Source organism: Hypanus sabinus, chromosome 20 (genome assembly GCF_030144855.1).
Source record: "Hypanus sabinus isolate sHypSab1 chromosome 20, sHypSab1.hap1, whole genome shotgun sequence".
Classification (NCBI taxonomy): Eukaryota; Metazoa; Chordata; class Chondrichthyes; order Myliobatiformes; family Dasyatidae; genus Hypanus; species Hypanus sabinus.
This window is the reverse complement of record NC_082725.1, coordinates 45464292-45484720: the sequence shown is the minus strand read 5'-3', so window position 1 is coordinate 45484720 and position 20429 is coordinate 45464292. Positions and strand designations below refer to the sequence as shown.

Below are 20429 nucleotides of genomic sequence, written 5' to 3'. Positions count from 1 at the left end.
TGAATGCCAGAAAGCAGCAAAGACTGGGCTGTCTTTCTTTGTATCATATCAAAAAAAAAATCCCACATTTCCATCTATTCTTAATTCAGGGATTAAAGTCCATGGGTTCTTTCTCCAAGTATGCTGATGGGATTCAAATTCCTCATAACTCACGGCGAGGGAATGACTGAAGACAATTTGGAGCAGTGCACACCATTCAAGCAGCAGAACAGCAACAGTTAAACAAGTGTGGCAAGATCCCAGCTTGTCTCCCTCGAGCAGCAAAATTTGAATGTTCGGATATTTAAAGACGAATTATTCCGCCAACTTCAAGACAAATTGGGAAGTGCGAGGATAATCACATCATAAAATTCAAAAGAGCTTCAAAACGATCCATTAAATGAGAATTATGCAAGAAGCCAGAATCGGAGGTGTGCACTTGTCTAATTAGCTTCTGCATATTAACATAATTGTAATGTTATCAGTTTTGTTAGTTAGCTAATAGAGTTGATTTTCAGAAGGATACTGGCATAATGTAATCAGGCAACATAAATCCATAGCTAACAGTCACCCTAACGGGTTTCTGCTAAATTCATTGAAATGAAATCCACATCAGAGACCTTTTTGTCAAACCTACTGCCAACTCCTATTTATACTGATAATGCTGGTAGACTGAGGCTGCTCATCCATCTTAAACTTGAAAATGTTTCCACTACACAAAACAAATACAGGTAGATATTTATGGGCTACAGTTATATTGAAATTCATTCCAGAGTTTATTTGCCAGTATTTGGCCATGCTGTCCTTTAACCCTGGCCTCTCAAGTTGATAAAAATACTATAATTCCATTTATCTACCTGCTTTATCTGAGATAGGGAAGACAATCCTGATCAACTAAACTTTATCAACTCAATTTTGAAAATTCCACGTATCCTCGTGTAAAACCTCATGATGCAAAGAGTTCAACATTCTCACCTGTGACCGAGCGGGCTCCCTCCGAGTGCTCTGCTTTTCCCCCACAATCTGAAAATGTTCTGGTTAGTAGGTTGGTTGGTCACAGGGGTGTACCTGGGTGCTGTGGGCTCATTGGGCACATTCCCATGTTGTACCTCCAAATAATTAATGTATATGGGACACATCCTCCCTGTGCTCATTTCCAAATCGCCATTTTCTAACTTCAAGATTACACCTACTTGTTCTCTATTTCTTCCAGAATATAGCTCCTCCAAATCTATGCCATTTCAATTTTTGCGATATCCTTAAGACCCCATTTTAACTATGCTGTAGTCTCCTGTTGCAATCTGTATTCAACCCAATACCAACTGTAATAATGTAACTACCTATTGAGTTGAAGGAGGTGGAGTGGAGTGATACTGGCGCTAAATGGCGACTCCTTTGCTTGCGTCTTCAGAAACAGCTCCATTTCCATCTTTAGTATCTTTATTTTTCCCTTTCAGGGTTCTTTTGAAGACCCTGACCTGGAGTTACACGCTGACTATGGTTCTTTGTGGGAATGGGACCTGCTCTCGGGGTTTCATGACCGGCCGTTGTTCGACACGCCAAGGGCTCAGCCTAAGTATTCAGCTCGGATTTGGAAGCCTAAGATCTCGGGGCTCTGGAGACGGGCGGATCGAAGGTCAGTGTCACAACAGGAAACCCATATATCGTCGGGGGAGTCAGAATATCTGCAGCTGTGTGCCCAGAGACTCATGATCTATGGGTACAGAGCTAAAAAAAAGAGCGACATAATGGACTTTTAACATCATAAACCAGCGAGTTGTTTGCTATGTCTCCCTGAAACACCTCTTTCTCCCTTATTAGGGGGAGAGAGAGAGAGAGAGCCTGTGGTATGTTGAATACCGGGTGAACGAGTGGTCTTTGGAGAACTACAAGTCTGTGTCCTTGCTGCACACTTGAGTGCTCGGTGGCGGGTGCCGATGCTTTTTTTTGCCAGTTGGGGGAGGGGGGGATTGTTGCTTGCTGCCACTTACATGCGGGAGGGGGGAGCTGGAGGGGTGGACTTTGGGATTCTAACATTTGACCGTTGTTCATACTTTGAGGCACTCCTCTGTTTTCGTGGATGTTTGCAAAGATAAAGCATTTCAGTATGTATATTGTATACATTTCTCTGACATTAAATGCACCTTTGAAACCTAACCCTCAAAGCTCAACATAAAATTGAAGAGATGTAGGACTGGAGAAAAAGGTTAACATATTTTCTCTTACACATTGATTACTTCACACATAGAAGAATCCATATTCACAAGAAATTAAAAAGGTAGATTCTAGAAGCATGGAATAAAACAGAAAATCCCAGAAGAACCTTACTGGTCAGGCAGTGCCTGTGAAGAGAGAAAATGGAGTTGGCATGACAGAACGATGGCTCAGAAATGGCTAGCTCTGACATTAACTGGAATGGCTGGTAGCAGCAGTCACTGAATTCAACACCGAGATGTGAAGGCTGCCTGGAAAGAAGATGAGTTCCTATTTCTCAAGCTTCGTTGGAACAGTACAAGACTCCAAAGACACAGAGAGCAGACTGGGTGTGGGAAGAAGAATTAACGAGACAGATAACTGGAACTCTCAGTCACCTGTGTATAATGTACAATTCTGCAAAGAAATACTGACTTCTCCCACGTACAAGTGACCTCATCGTCTACTCATTCGACGTTCACACAATTGGAGGCACAAGTAAATCACCACCTCACCTGGAACAGGGGCTCCCAACCCTTTGCACGCCACGGCGCTTTTCCATTGACCAAGGGGACTGTGGACACAGGTTGGGAACTCTCGACCGAGAAGATGCCCATGGGTGAATGAACAAAGGGAAGAGCTAGAGCAGGGATTGCATCTCCTGCAGTTTGACAAGAGGTTGTCGTGAGAAAGGGACTGGTTATCGCAGGAGCTGGCTGGGAAATGCAAACTGAACCAGGAAGCTGTAAAGTGGACAGTCCCCACTAAGTAGTGGGGGGGGGGGGAAGACTGTGGGAGCTGTGTGCCATGTGCCTGTGCATTATTCAAGTTGCTAAAACTTAGATAATGACCAACTGAATGTGGAGGCTGGAAGACAAGGAAAAACCTTGTTTATCTTCAAGGGGAGTTCAAGATGGGAGCATGGAAACTTCAGCAGACGTGACTGAGGATCCTATCAGTAGTGATTAAAGGGAACTTAACAGCAAGGAAAAAGGAAGATATTCGAGAAGCTTCATGCGAAAACTTTCATCAGAATGGGTACAACAGAGACAAAGAAAGTAGATGCTTTAGGAATGGAGTACTTATGGGAAGCAGGACGTGAGAAGGTGAGGCTAAGCTATCTGTGGGACTATAATGGCTTTTGATTGCTCATCCATTGCTTTAGCCGCAGCGAGTAAAGTCAGACACACAGATCACCATTCCTTAAGGTTATTATAGCCTGCGGGTGGGATGGGGAGGGGAATAGTGGAGATACCACCACCTATTAAGTGCTCCCAATGACATGCATCTCAAATAGCCTCTGACAACCAAGTCCAGCTCCTGGCCTTCGCGTGTGGCTTAGCTACTAGGCCCAGTAGAACTGTTTCAACTGACAGAAGGGGCAAAGATCGGTTTTAAGGTGCCAGTAACCCGTCACCGACCCATCAGCAGTGGCTGGAAACTCACTCAGAAGGAAAAATCCAGAGCTGGGGACCCTAATGCAGTCTTACATACAATTCAACGCTGATAGGCAACTGCCGATGCTGAACTGTATCAATCTCTGCCGTTCTTTTGGATTCATCAGCTGTATGGACAGGGTAAGCCTACTGCATGGGCAACAGCTTGCTCACCAGACCTTACTACCCAAGCTGGCGCACAACACAGAAAGCTCATATGTAACATCCATGGTCGACCTCTGTCTGATGATCACGTGGAAGTGAAAATACAGTAAGACTGCCAGCAAAGGTCCGGTTTCTCCGGGAGCGCAGGAAGTGGAATCAAAGGAGCTGTCAGTGCAGCAGAGAAATAGGGACAGAGGGGGCTCGAGGAGGTCTGAAATAGGGTTCTAGCAATTGCACAAAGAGTCAGGCATAGGGTTGACCCACGCAAATGGAAGTGAGCATGTTAAACAAGAAGATATTCAATGCAAGAACCAGGTCTGTCCAGGTGAAGGAATGGGATGGTGGAGAGAGTTCAATCAGATCTCTATTCAAGGAAGAAGTAATCATTCTTCAGGCCAGTTTGGTAAGGGCAGAGATGTGAAACATCTAACAGACATGGTGAGCTTTGGAAGTGACCACACTGTCACAGATATAAACAAGAAGAGTATGGACAAGGGCAAATAGGAAATATCAAGGTAAGAAGAACTGAATTCTGTGGGGCAAGAACAGGCTTAAACACAGAATCTACAAAGGCAGTGATTCATAAGGGAGGATGCAGAAACAAGCATACAAGTTTGGGGGAATACAAGGCTGGACAGTATACAGAGAAATTCTCCTGAAGAAATTAGGTCAGTGATCGCCTGAAGAACAGTGTTTAGCAGTGGTGTTATGGTTCAGAGGAGGACACTGTGCCAGCAGGTACTTAACTTCTGTGAAGTAGAGGCCAGTTTTCCCAAAACTTTTTCCTGACAAGTTCCTTGTCAGCAACTTTGGTAACAGAGATTCCCTTGGACCTCTCCACCCAATCTTCTTTCTGGCAACCTAACACACGCTTATTCTCCAAGTTCTAATGAAAGGTGAATGACCCGAGAGGTTAACTCTGTTTCTCCCTTCACTGGTTCTGCCTAAGGTAATGTACATCTAAACTTTTTAATGTACTTCTAAAATAAAGTAGAAGTAATATTCCCAAAGGAGCATTATCCTCCAGAAACGAACGTATCACCTCTTTTACTTCGCAAAACCCATTTTGTTCAGTTGTTTGGAGCTGATTTTCACATTAGTTTATTTGGCAAAGAGATGTAGCTTGCACAGCAAGGAACAAACATACAAAACACATCCACAATGGGCTTGATTCACATCTCATGGAGCAATTCTTTATGGTAAGCCACTTGCATGTCCTCTCTTTGGAGCATCTAAGTGATACAAGATGGTCAAGCTTGAAACCTGTCCATCAGAGATCCTTACCACCCAGGTCCATTGTCAGAGATCTTCACCTCCCAGGTCCACCAGCACCTCCTTCACCTCAGATGGTTGATGAAGTTTGGTATGGGCCCCAAAATCCTATGAACTTTCTACAGGGGCACAATTGAGACCATCCTGACTGCATCACTGCCTGGTATGGGAGCTGTACTCCCCTCAATTACATGACTCTGCAGAGAGTGGTGCGGACAGCCTAGAGCATCTATGGATGTGAACTTCCTGCTATTCAGGACGTTTACAAAGACAGGGGCGTAAAAAGGGCCCGAAGAGTCATTGGGTACCCGAGTCACCCCAACCACAAACTGTTCCAGCTGCTACCATCCAGGAAATGGTACCGCAGCATAAAAGACAGGACCAACAGGCTCCGGGGACAGCTTCTTCCACCAGGCCATCAGGCTGATTAATTCATGCTGACACAACTGTATTTCTATGTTATATTGACAGTCCTGTTGCACATACTTTTTATTATAAATTACTATAATTGCATTTTTAGACAGAGACGTAACAAGGATTTTTACTCCTCGTGTATATGAAGGATGCAAGTAGTAAAGTCAATTCATCAAAGATCCTCACCTCCCAGGCTCTGCTCTTTTCTCACTCTGGGATCAGATGGAAGGTATAAGAGCTGCAGACGGCACAGTACCAGGTTTAAGAACAGTTACTACCCCTCGACCTTGAACAAAAAGCTAACTTCAGGCTCTTGTACAAAAGATAATGGCGTTCATCTACTGAGATGTTCCCACAAGTAACGATCTCACTTCCAGGACCCTTTGCCGTGTTATTTCTTGCTCTCGTTCTTTATTTATATTTGCACACAGTTTGTTGCGTTCTGTGCCCTACTTCATCTTTTATTGATCCTGTTTATAGTTCCTATTCTATAGACTTGCTGAGTGTGCCCACCAGAATAAGAATCGCTGGGCTGTATGTGGTGACATGTATGTACTCTGATAATACATTTTACTCTGAACTGCTTCCACATTTACAGTTAACTTCAGTTTGCAGGAATGGGGAAAACCACTGTGGTACAGATCATGCAGATCTGGAACACAGAACATCCAGAACACAACCAGTTATGGAATTGAGGAGACCACCTCCACAGAAATCAGCAATAAAGCACGGGCTTATTGTGGGATGAAATTGCTTTCTCTGCTACTCATTCTACCAAGCAGCAAGCACACAGTGATGTGACAGGTTCATTTAGTTTGATGGATAAATTACCCAACGCACCCACGGTTTTATTTTTTTCTTAAATCTATTTTACCTTCTCTTCAGCATTTTGTTCTCACAGCATACAGTTACTCCTGCTCAGCAATGAAATATTTTTCCATTGCAGTATCAACAGGAGCACCAAACTCTGTCACATGAGGTACTGGTACCACTAAATTAAACATTACCTCCACTCTGTTGCATTAATGGACAATACAGTGTCCGTTTGTTATTGTTACATCCTGCTATTTTAACTTTAAAAAAATAACTTTACTCCATGTATAGACAACAGTTTTACCCCATCAATCAGGGTTGCATTCAAATTCAGGTTTCAGATAGAAGGCCAGGCATACCCATTGCACCAATTCTCAACTTAGGTTTCCGTCCAAGACGGCTATCACAGGCAAATTTTTTTTTGAAGTGTAGCTTCACCATTACAAAGCAGACTTACTCCCTGATCCGTCATCCTAGCCAACTGGACCTGCTAGGCTGAGTCCAGGGGAGCCTTTGTCAGCGGGGAATTCACCTTTTGTTCCCCGTTATCTAAACTTGTTCACTCCATCACTTCTCAATACCTTTAAAGTTCAACGTATAAATTTATTATCAAAACAAGTATATGTCACTACACACTATCTTGAGGTTCATTTTCTTGCACCTGTTAAAGAATACAATAGAATCAATGAACCCCCCCCCCCCCATACACACACACACACGGTTCACTCGGAGGTGGTGAGCATGTGGAACAAGCAGCCAGTGGAAGTAGTGGGATTGATTTCAACATTTAATGGAAATTTGCAGAGATATATGGATGGGAAGGGTACAGAGGGCTATGGTCTAGATGCAGGTCGATGGGACTAGGCAGATTAACGGTTCAGAGTGGACTAGATAGGCTGAACTGCCTTTTTCTGTGCTGTATGTTCTGTAACTGACAAATTACTGATGTGCAAAAGACAAATTTAGATTAGATTGGATTACATTCAACTTCATTGGCATTGTGCCAAGTACAGATACAAAGCCAAATGAAATGCAGTTAGCACCTAACCAGAAATGCAAAAGAATAGTGTTATTTACAAAATAACTGTGAATAAAAAGTAAATGCTACAGCACACAAATATAAAAGTACTGAGACAGTACAATATGGGTGCAATACTGCTTAGCGCTGTGATGTGAGGTTCAACAGGGTCACAGCCTCAGGGAAGAAGCTCTTCCTGTGCCTGCTGGTGCGGGAGCGGAGGCTCCTGTAGCGCCTACCGGATGGGAGGAGAGTAAAGAGTCCATGGTTAGGGTGAGATGCATCCATGATAATGCATTTCACCCCGACCAGGCAGCATTTATGGTAGATGTTCTCAATGGTGGGCAATTGGGTGCTGATAATCTACTGGGCAGTTTTCACCACCCACTGGAGTGCTTTGCAGTCTGATACAGGACAATTGCTGTACCACACTGAGATGCAGTTGGTGAATTTGCTCTCAATGGTACAGTGGTAAAAGTCCGTCAGTATCCTGGGACAGAGATGAGCTTTCTTGATGCTCCGCATGAAATAAACAGGATGGAGGAGTTCAGGGACCAGGTGAGATCATCGGAAATGTAGACACCAAGGAACTTGAAGCTTGATACACGCTCTGCTACAGCTCCATTGATGTAGATGGGGACATGAGTGTGGCTCCTAGCATGCCTGAAGTCCACGATAATCTCCCTGGCCTTCTGGGTGTTAAGGGACAGGTTGTTATCGGCACACCACGTGACCAGGTGCTGGACCTCATCCCTGTAGGCTGTCTCGTCATCCCCTCTGATCAGGCCAACCACCGTGGTGTCATCTGCAAACTTGATAATGGAGTTAGAACAGTGTACAGGAACGCAGTCATAGGTGAAAAGGGGGTACAGAAGAGGGCTCAGCACACAGCCTTGAGGCATGCCGGTACTCAGGGTGAGAATGAAGGAGGATGGGCTGGATACATTCAGCACTTTTCGTTGGCTTTCCCGTTTTTGGGCATTGGTGCTTCCATAGCAAGTCGTGATGTAACCAGTCAGGATACTTTCCACATCTGCAGAAGTTCGTCAAAGTTTAAGACGACACATCAAATTTGTACAAACTTCTAAGAAAGTAGAGGTGCTGCCATGCCTTCTTAGTAATAGCACTTACATACTGCTCCTTGGACAGATCCTTGCATATGATAACGCCCAGGAATTTAATGAGGGCTGACGCATGGACCTCCAAATTCTTTCTCCTGTAGGCAATAATCAGCTGTTTGGTTTTGCTGACATTGAGTGAGAAGTTGTTGCTCTTGCACTACTCAACCAGATTTTCAGTCTCCTTTTTATATGCCAATTCATTATGACCTTTGATTCAGTGAGCAATTGTGCTATCATCAGCAAACTTAAATATGGCATTGGAGCTGTACTAAACCTCACAATACCCAATCTCATTGCCCATTTCCAATTTCTCAAAAATTCTTACCCCCCCCCCATTTGTCTTATTGATGCTCATATAAATCTCCCTCTCTTTGAACTTTGCATAATTTCACTGTTCCTGAATTTCATGGAGCAATATGTTCCAGTATATAATTTTGTCTCCATGAATGACGGCTCTGATCACATTAATCTGCTGCAGTTACTTCTTTTTCCACAGTTTGACAAAGACTCACCAGGCTGCTCAAGGAAGTGCTTTTTAAGCTAAATCCTGAATACACAAAGCATTTAACAACAATTGAAATGTAGGAACAGATTGGTATATTGTTACAGTGGAGATCACAGATGCCACATTATAAAATTGCAACCTCTGTGGGTGTAGGCTTTGTGAAGAGGAAGCTGCTCCTCCTCCTGCACAACAAAGATGGAGCAAGTTCTATCATTTGTTAAACACATACTCCATAATAAATCCAACATTAATTTTAGAACCTATGTAAAGTTAACTCTTATTGACTAAGTGATAAATTCCAATCTCACTTCTGTCCCAATAGGATTTTTAATTCCATTACTCCTGCAATCTTTATCTTTATTTCCAATCTTCATTTCATCTCCACCTCACTGACAATTAACATTGGCACACCTCACGGATGTATGTTTAGCCCACTCCAGACCCATGTCTGTGTGGCTAGGCACAGCTCAAATGCCTTCTATAAATTTGCTGACGATACAACTGTTTTTCGCAGAATTTCAGATGGTGACGAGAGGGCGTACAGATGTGAGACGTAACAGCTGGGTGAGCGGTGTCGCAGCAACAACCTTGCACTCAACGTCAATATGACCAAAGAATTGCTTGCACACTTCAGAAAGGGTAAGATATGGGAACTTACACCAGTCCTCAGAGGGATCAGAAGTGGAAAGAGTGAGCAATTTCCAGTTGCTGGATGTCAACATCTCCAAGCATCTACCCTGGGCCTGACACGTTGATGCAGCTACAAAGAAGGCAAGACAACGGCTATATTTCATTAGGAGTTTGGGGAGATTTGGTATGGCATCAAAAACACGCACATTTCTACAGATGTACTATTTAAGGCATTCTGACTGGCTGCATCACCATCTGGCATGAGGGGAGGGGATACTCCACAGGATCAAAATGAGCTGCAGAGAGTTATAAACTTAGTCAGCTTGGGCACCAGCCTCTGCAATATCCAGGACACTTTCAAGAAACCATCTGATTTCTGAATGGACATTGAACCCAGGAACACCACCTCACTACTTTTTTTATTTCTAGCTTTGCACTATGTAGCTAATTTAAATATATACACTTACTGTAATTCGCAGTATTTTTTCTATATTATGAATTGCACTGTACTGCTGCCACAAAGGTAACAGATACCTGTGATATTAAACTTGATTCTGATGTTCTGATACTAAATTTCTACACAAAATACCAGTACCTTCGCCACAGCTTCACAACCGTGAGGTGAGATGTACTGTAGTCTTGGTCTGTGTGTAGCAATTGAGCGAATAAGATAATTAAATCAAGATCAATTAGAACACATATGTATGCTTCTCTATGAATTAAAAATCAAAGTTTCTGTCAACTCTTCTTAAAAGTTGTTCAAATGATAAAATATCAATCTGAGGAGAATGTCTTAGAGCAAAGGTTCATCTTGACCAACACACACACACAATGCTGGAGGAACTCAGCGGGTCAGGCAGCATCCACGGAAATAAAAAAATAGTCAATGTTTTGGGCTGAGACCCTTCGTCAGGACTGAAAAGGGGGAAGGTGCAAAATAAAATGCTGGTGGGGGAGGGGTGGAAGGACGAGAACTAGAATGGGAACCTGGCTGGGTGGGAAAGATAAAGGGCTGATACAGAGAAGTTAAACAACGCAAAATTAATGTATATAGTAAATGGCATGGCATCCTATTCAATGCTAAATATGCTTTGAGAATATCCACTTTGACTGTCGTCGAAAGCGATGGGGTGTTAGAGGCCCAGCCTATCGCGAGTAATCTGTTTGAAGGGGAGCTCCCCAAATATGTTCACAATTAAGCATTAGAGCAGGACACCACAGGAACAGTTCCTCTGGCCCACGACGTGTGTTCCGACTATGATACCAAATTAAACTAATCCCATCTGCTTGCACATGATTTATATCCCTTCATTGCCCAAATGTCCCAAAACACGGCTATTGCATCCACTTCACCACCTTCCCCGAGCATGCTCTAGGTACCTACAATCCTCCATGTGAAAAGAAACTTATCTCACATTATCTCCATTACACTTCTTCCCTCTCACCTTAAATCCATGCCTCTGGTTTTTAATATTTCCCTTTTTTTCCCTGGGCGGGGGAAGAAAAAAAGATGACCATCCTAACTATGTCTCTTAGAAATGTAGGTACGCCGAACAGGTTCTTCCCACACCCCCACCTCTTCAGAGGAAACAATCCAGACTTGTCCAACCCCTCTTTAGAGCTAATACTCTCTAATTGATGCATCACCCTGTTGAACCACTTCATATACGAGTGACATCATTCTCGTCCCCACACAGCAAACTCTTTTAACCCTTTCCTAATTCTATTTTATACTCCCCACATTACCCTGCCCCTTCAAGACTCTACCACTCACCTACACACCAGGGACCACCTACAGTGTCCAATTAATCAAACAGCTCTCATATTTTTGGAATCTGGGAGGAAATGCTCCTTTAAGTGCCTTGATATTAAACACAGAAAGATCCTCAGTTTAATATCAAATACAGTATTTTCAGCCTCTTCACAAGGCCGAGCCCCTCCTCTATTCTAGTAAATATGACACAAAACAACTTTTCCACACTGCTTGAATGCCCAAGTTGGTGCATTTTTCATTGATTCTATTATATTGATTATTCTATTATGCATTTATTGAGTATGCCTGCAAGAAAATATATACAATGACATATATGCACTTTGACAATAAATCTGCTTTGAACTTTGAAACTGGAGCCCGTGAGAATCTCACCGAGAATATGCAAATTCACACAGACTGCACCAGGTGTCAGTAAGTTTACTCAGGAAGGTGGAGGTGTGAGCCTGCAGTGTTCTCTCATCCCAATATTGTTCTGTCCTTGATGGCTATACATTCAACTGCCTGGCCCCAACCTCTGGAAATTTCACCTCAGTCATTTTTTCCTCTTATGTCCTTTCTAACTGTCCTAAAGACTTGCCTTTTTGACGAAACTTTTTCAGTCCATCACCTGTCTGTAAAGATCCTGCGTATCCTCGACACAGGTGTCCTCTTTTGTTGCATGCTTCTTTAAATGTCCTGATATTAAACGTGGAAAGATCCTCTCCCTGTTTAAATACCAAAACCTAGATACAAGAGGTGCTGCAGATGCTGGTGGAGATCAGCAAGTCAGGCAGCATCTGCAGATGGGAATAAACAAACATTTCAGGCCCAGACCCTTCATCAGCATCCAAAATGGCGACTGTTTACTCCCGTCCATAGGTGCTGCCCGACCTGCTGAGCTCCTCCTGCAAACTGTGTGTAATATCAAAACACGATTTTTCTCAGCCTCTTCACATCGTTGAGTCTCTCTTCTATTCTGTTAAATGTGATCATACAGTAATATTAAACGCAAGTGATTAAAAAGCCGTAAGAAAATTAGAAACTGTAACTGAACGTAACAGAAAATAACATTTGATTTGATTATTTTATATTGTTGGTTTATTCTCTGTAAATGAAAAATTTCCCACATCTGATCAATTGATCTTCTCCAGTGATATAAAGCAAATTAATTTCAATTTGTTATATTAGCATTGTTCTGGCACTGGATGCAGCTTGGAGTTGGGCACTGCTTAAATGCAGATTATCCTGCAAGTGTCACGTCCACATACTGATGGGATACACTGCAGGAAAAGGGAGAAGGTGCTGCCGTATCAGAAGTGCCCAAAAACTGGCACTTTAGAAGGTATTGATCAGTTCTGGTCATCTCGAGAGGGCCAGTATCAATACATAACAAAGAATAAGCCAATGAAAACATTAAGTATTTCTTGAGATTGTTCGACTGATCCAGTATTCATTTTAAATGAAATTAAGTTTAACAGAAATAATATTACTTAATTATTGACCTTGCATTCCTGAAGTCTAGTAATTCATTATCCTGTGCAGTGTGAAGTATTTAAAATATCACAAAGATTTGCAAGAAATCTTAATAATGTAGATAACAGTAAGACACTAACCCTTGATATTAATCAAGAGTTGTATACCTTTGTGATCCTTTGAATTGTCCATATACAGAAATGGTAATATCTTGTACAACATATTCCCTCTTTAAGATGTTGTAACCCATTAATTGCCTATTTTATTCCCCTCCCCTACCAGTTTGCTGAGTGGGGACCATAATGAGACAAAATTGAGAAGTACAACTCGTATTATCAAGTGGAAACCTTGATTTCAAGCTGGTAAACACACACCATTGTTGTTGGTTGACCATTCCACGCAAGCCTCTAGCAATGCCATTTTTCAGCTGTGTTCGGCAAAGAACTTCACTAGATCTTTCCTCTAATCCAATAAGAAAAAAAACTTGTGATCCACTTGTTACTCTCCCACAGTAGACAGTTATTGTCAGAAACACCAAAGATGAGGCGAAATGTTTACTGCCTACAAACTGCCCCAAGACATGAATCATTGCCCCATGTAATGTGTCCTTCCTGCCCTCTGCACACAACTGAACCAGCTACAAAATTTAGTTACATATTTATTGAGATACAGCACAGAATAGGCCCTTCCAGATCTTTCAGCCATGCCACCCAGCAATCCCCCAATTTAACCAAAGTCTAACCACGGGACAGTTTATAATGACCAATTAGCCTACCAACCAGTACGTCTGAGGAGTTTGTACGGGTTGAACGCACAAACTCCTTGCAGACAGCGGTGGAAATTGAATCCGGGTCGCCTGCACTGTATACCATTATGTCGACCACTACACTGCCACGCTACCCCTAAAATGGGAGGACCAGCATTTAATGCCTATATATCAGCTAGGATCCACACAAGGAATAAAAATATAGGTATGAGAACAGGCAATTCAGTTTATTAACCCTATTGTATCATATCAAAGCTCATCTATTTAATCAGCTCATTTGCAATTCTCTATAATCTTTAACTTCCAATGATAGGCTGAAACAGGGTGAACTCGTCTACCCTGCTGCTAATTAGATTAAGTGGGGTACATTGCATTCATTAATGATTATGAATTTTTAATCCAGCGTCAAAGGATTTAGAAGGTTATTCACTACTCATGCCGGAGTAAACAGTCTACCTTGTGTTCCATTGTAGAATGAAAATTTGCATTGGTCACCATCCACTCTGCTGATGCAATCTTCCACATCGCATTCAGAGCCACGCCATTTTCTCTTATTGCCATCAGGGTCTGCTGCCCTTCACTAAGCTCCACTGACTTCTGGCTGGTATTACTTCCTTTATCCGCAGTCACCCCTCATTAAAAGTTCAAACCATATTGAAGCCAGGAATGCAAGCTCTACATTCACCCTTTTATACTTATATTCATATTGTACCCAATTCTAAAAAAGGACAGAGTGCAGAGATACTGTTCAATCTATTAATCCTGTTGTAACATATTAAAGCTCAACAACTTGATTACCCCAGTTGCAATTCTCCCGCTATTACTAACTAGCAAAAAATCTATCAAAGTTAGATTAATCGAGTTAGCAGCCACTGTATTTTGTTGGAGAGAGTTTGCTCATCTCCTAATTTATAAAAGTCATTCACATTAAACATGACACCTACATCAAAAGGCACTGCAATCTGAAAATTTCCAACATTTTATTTCTGTCTCTAATTTCTGCCCACACCATGCTTCCCCACTGGTCAGAAATGTTTCCACCTGCATACCTTTACAATTAAGACCTAAAAATCTTCTTAACCTACACCACAGAGCACAGAACAAGATTAAATAACACAGGTTTAGACAAGAGTAGCCCACCATCCACACTTAATGCCAAGGCACCTCATTTACTTGACACATACTCCGAACGAACTTAGTGGGGGAAAAAGTCTCCTCAACCTAACCAATGAGGTTCTGTGCGATGCTAAAGCCTCACACAAACCCTCTGGATCAGAACAAGGCCCATGGAGGAAAGTTTTTGACAGATAGCAGAACGTTAACCCCATCTTACCCATCTCAGTATCTCTGATATTAGTATTAACAAGTTAATACTTTAAACTCACAATTAAAATAGAAAATAAAACTACAAATTTAAAAAGATAACTGCAAACTTACCACTAAGTTACCACATTCCTATCTTCTTCCCTGCCAGTGATGAAACCACGAGTCCAATAGCACACGATCTGTCAGATCTCCCAGCTTAAATGCTGAGAAATGCCAGTAAATTCATGCTCTTCTACTAGATTCCATACACCGTCCAACAGCAGAGAATAGTGAAACATTCATCATTACAAACTCGTTAGGAAGTCTGCATCTTCCTCATTTAGTCATGGCAGAGGTCCTGAAATTGGTGGCATTTTTGCAGATAAATGATTGCAGCTCATCTATGAAATTTGCAGCTTCTCCAATTTTGCACTGCTCCTTACTAAAAGTACCATGCACTGAACTACTAAGCTTGCAGTGCCTCATCCCAATGCTCACTTGAAATTTACCGATGCTCTTGTTAAAATCACTGGAAAATTCACGGGCTGCTGCGTGTAGCATCTTTTAAAAAAAAAATTAAAAGTATGCTGGAGTAAACTCCAACTGTGGAGATTCAAACAAGAGAACATGAGTTGAGAGTTAGGGGTCAAAAGTTTAAGGGTAACACAAGGGGGAATTTCTTTACTCAGCGAGTGGGAGCTGTATAGAACGAGCTTCCAGTAGAAGTGGTAGAGGCAGGTTCGGTATCGCCATTTAAAGTAAAATTGGATAGGTACATGGAACAGGAAAGGAATGAAAGGTTATGGGCTGAGTGCGGGTCAGTGGGACTAGGTGAGAGTAAGCGTTCGGCATGGACTAGAAGGGCCAAGATGGCCTCTTTCCATGCTGTAATTGTTATATGGTTATATGGTCCAGAAAACCTGGCTGGTCAAACCACCAAAACCCTGACTCTGCAGGATTAATGGGGTTTTATGGCTTTTTATTCCAGATGCAGTTTAACCAAAGTTTGAGATTGGGTGGGACTGCGACTAGAGGTTTAGGATGAAAGGGGAAAAGCGTAAGAGGAACAGGAGGGGAAACTTCTTCACTCAGAGGTTCGTAAGAGTGCGGTATGAGCTGCCAGCGCAAGTGGTGCATGTGAGCTTGACTTCAACATTTTAGAGGTTTGGATAGGTACATGGATGGTAAGGGTATGGAGGGTTACAGATGGTACGGGTATGGAGGGCTACGGACCTGGTGCAGATTGATGGGAGTAGGTTGTTTTTGTGCTGTACTTTTCTATGACAAAATACATCTTTAGCAAGATTTTTTTCTTAATACCATTCTGCCACTCAGTTAACAAAACAAAGAGGCTGAGACTCAAACCAAGACATCACTAATCAGTCCTTTCCAATTCCCATCAGGTCAACCATGTCTTACGAGCTTTAACTTTAGTGAAGTCTCATACACAGCACCTTACCGATTGTCACTTGCAGTCCATGTGCACCCTGCATAGAACAAAGAGGAGAACCGCCCAGTGTCAGGCCATTCGGCCCACAATGTTGTGCTGAACCAGCAAATCAAAAACATTCAAACACTATACCCTCCTACCTACACCATGTCCGCATCCCTCCATTTTCCTCACATCCCTGTGCCTATCTAAACATCTCTTAAAAGTCTCTCATGTATTTGCCTCTGCCACCATGTCAGGCATCATATTCCTGGCATCCACCACTCTCCGAGTTAAAAAAAAAAAATTACCCCTCAGATCCCCATTGAATCTATCCCCTCTCACCGTCAATGCATGCCCTCTGGTATTAGATATTTTAACCCTGGGAAAAAGATACTTCTCCAGATAGGCCTATATCAATAAGAATTTCAGACCAGACAAAGCCTTTACAAAATCAATTTCAGATCAATTCAGACCTCTCATATGCTCTGCTACCCTATCCTTAATTATAATTCCAATAAAATGTTCATAATTGTTACTAAACCATAAGAGATGTTCTATCTCCTGCTTTATCTTTGTTTTAACTAAACAATGCTATCAAATTGATATTTTCCAATCTGTAAGAGCTACAATCCCCAAACCCACCCCCACAGAATTAGGCCATTCAGCCCATCGAGTCTGCTCTGCCATTCCATTATGGCTGGGGAAAAAAAGCCTATAAACACTAGGCAGTCAGGCAGCATCTTTGAAGAACAATGTTTAGTTCATCTGTTGAGTATTTCCAGCAACTTTTGTTCTTGTTTCAGATTTCCAGCATCAACAGTTCTTTTTAGATTTTCATAACTTGAAAGTTTGTTACTAAAACAGCAGCAAATGCCTCAGCTAGCTCTCTCAAACCCTGCAGTGGAAAATATCAGGCCCCGCAGGTGTATCGATGCTTAGTACCATTATTCTTTTCTAATAAGTATGTTTTTCTTCTGTTCCAGCCCATGGTCCATTAACCTGTTCCCCAGAATATCAGGGGGAAATTGTACGCTGGCCAGTCATTCCTAACCAACACAAACATGACTGGTTAGCTGCAGATTAATCATTTTAGCTCCAGTTTATAGCTGCAGGAGATATTTGGGAAAATGCATTTGACACATTCCACCTCGCACGTTCTGAATCTCCTGTCAACCATCTACACTAAAAGATCATTTAATCAATATATTTCAGAGATATGACAGGAAACAAGAGTACCAAAGGAGGAACACATACAATTCAAGGGAAACCCATGTTATAGAAGCTCCACAAAGACAATGCTGGAGCTTGGAGGCAGTGGCACTACCTGCCGCACACGCATGCCACCCAACTTTCACTACAGAAGATACATCCAAGAGGAGATGTAAAGCTTTTCAGATGAAAGAGAAGGTGAGAAATTCATAATCAGGGAAGTGGTAGTGAGCAAACTGTTGGAGCTGTGGGCCAATCTCTGAACCCAGATGGATTTCATCCCAGGATCTTGAAGAGGAGGCTAGCAGGATAGATGATAATTGTTTTAATTTTCCCAATTTTCAAATGATTATTTTAATTCCCTGAACTTCCACAGGTCTGCATAGATTCCACTAGGTTGAAAAATAGCAAGCACAAATCTTTTATTGAAAACTTGAGGAAAGCAGAAACCAGCACATCACCAGACAGTTACTTAACCTGTCACAAGGAAAGGATTAGAAACTATTATTTAATATGTCGGAATAGGACACAAAGAGTCAAAGCAATCAGGAACTAGCAAAATGGATTTCTGAAAAGGAAATCATGTTTTGCGCCATTACAGGATTTTTTTCTAACGAAGGTGTGTTTGAGGAGCTGGATTCCCTTTTCCTGTCTGATTCACAGGGTAATGTTTTCACAACGTTCTCCAAAGCAAGTCTCAGGCCGCGAGTTCCCCGGTGGACGACTTGCCTTTCGCAGCCTACTCCCACACAAGTCTCAAACGCGATGGAATACTCTCCTCTTGCCCAGGTAAGTGCAGCTCCAACAGCAGTCGTGAAGCTCTGCCTCAGATCAGTAGTGACTCGATCGGCAGTCCAGCTGCCAAGCCTAAACTGTTACTTCCTCACGGGTGGTAAACAATGCCTGCAGGCCACACCATCTTCAACTTGCACTGCAGCAAACTAACAAAGCCTTTTTTTTTGGGCCTTTAACACCCAGCACGCACGTGGGCATAACACAACATGCAAGATCTTACCCCACTCCCCCATCACGAGTAGATACAACACACACCATTCCTTGTAGCTGGGTCAACATTTTGGAACAGCCGATTTAGTAGTGATGTGGAAGGGCAACAGTCATTTAGAGTCCATGTTGGCAGCTCACCAGCACATGCTCAAGGTTAAATGGGAAGGGCAGTAACAGTTAACCTTCAGAAGTGAAGTCAACATCCTGTGAATGAGTACATTTTTTAAATTTTCAACAGTGAGGGGTGCACAGTGTAATGCTTCAACAAATGCCTTTTATTTCCTTTTCAATCTTCTCCATTTATGTTATAAAATAACTTGAAGAATTACATTTTGATTCTGTTACTGATCTTGATAAGGACTAGAAACTGTCCGCACCAACTGCTAAGCATTTTCTGCGTTAGCCTAGTTTTGCCGCGTTTTGGTGTTTTATGGTTGCATGTCTCTGTGGTGCTGCAAGCTGAATGTTTGGACAGGAAGCTATCAATAATACCTAGCGTTACCGAAGAAAGTCACAGATAGATCACTCAATTTAAAAAAATTCTTCTCATCTGAAGACAGGAAACTATTTGGAATGTTTAGTTAAGTCTGACTTAGAGGTCGGCTTGCGATAATTTTAACTTTACTGATGTAACTTCTAGTTCCTACTTAATTTATGCTGAAGGGAACCAAAACTCTTGAGGACAGAACCTCTAAATCTGTTAGCAAAGAAAGCTGACTAAACATTTATGCATTAATGTAGTGACAACACATGACTGATTCTGACATTATTTACAAGATCAACATAGAAGGTTGCCATTGGCCCAGTTTATGAGGGAGATAACAGAGGAAACTCCCCAAAATTTGAAATAAAGAACCATCATTGCAGTGATCCTTCATGTTACATGCACACAAGGCACATATTCAGCAAATTCAAACAAAAGTCATTTTATCTAGTTATACATAGTGTAGCAGTAACATTTTAATCTCATTTTGATGTGACACTTACCATTTGAGGCCTAATAATTCAGGATTTGATAAGACTGCAATATTTGTTGCCCGATACCTTAATGCAACTTTCCAAGCATTTAAAAGTAATAAAATTATTAATTCCACTTATGAAAATAGCCAACCAGAGCTGGTTTTCTTGATTAAACTGACTGCTGCTTTGGGGAATTAATAAATTACTATTCTTATGTTCTTCTCAATACTTTCATTTCTCCCAGTCATTACAAACTTAATTGTGCACTGGATACTCCCAAAATGCACTCGGTAGATCTTTGGAGACCATTTTAAGTTATAATTACAACATGCTTCTGTGGAAGGAATAACCCCACCCTTTTACATTCAAGAGCAGCATCGTCTTAATGGTGGAAATGAAGTGTGTCTATGAAGTAACTACACCAGGAAATCCTGTAGCAAACCCATTCTCCACAACTCCAAATAAAGTGCAGAAAACTTAAGGCAGATCCCAACAACCCAGGCACACTGGCCATCAGTTTGCACAGCGCAGATCATCCTTTAAATAACTTACGATTTCATGTCCAGTTAAAAACAAAAGACCGCTTAACTTCTCGTTCCACCACAGAAATTCAAGAAGCTGCCGCGGCACGAAGCTAACGACTGCAGCAATTTGAAAAGGAAGTAGGATTTACATCACTGCACTCTTCAAAGGAAGCTGTACAATTCAACAGAGTACAGGCGTGATGCATCCGCAGCAATGGGGCAAAAACCACAAATCCCAGTTTCAAGCAGGTGAACCAAGAATTTCTGAAATCAAAAAACAAAATATTTCAGAGCTCCATACAAATTTACAATGCTGATTAATCAAATGTTTGCAGTTCAGCAAATTTGGTAATAATTCTACACACCTTGTTGGTTTGGCATAATTCTGAAAGCAACTCCTTGTCATCTTTGAGTCTTGGAGGCAAATGTTTTATCTTAATCTGACTTTGTACAAAA

The 20429-nt window shown here is 41.9% G+C and overlaps 1 protein-coding gene across 1 annotated transcript in view; it reads right to left on the bottom strand.

The window, feature by feature from the left end:
* The window catches only part of elmo1 (engulfment and cell motility 1 (ced-12 homolog, C. elegans)), a 221969-nt gene that overhangs the window by 187254 nt on the left and 14286 nt on the right, over positions 1-20429 (bottom strand). The window contains exon 2 of the mRNA XM_059945420.1: positions 20002-20237. The gene's annotated coding sequence lies outside the window, so the exon portion shown is untranslated. The remainder of the gene's footprint in view (positions 1-20001; positions 20238-20429) is intronic.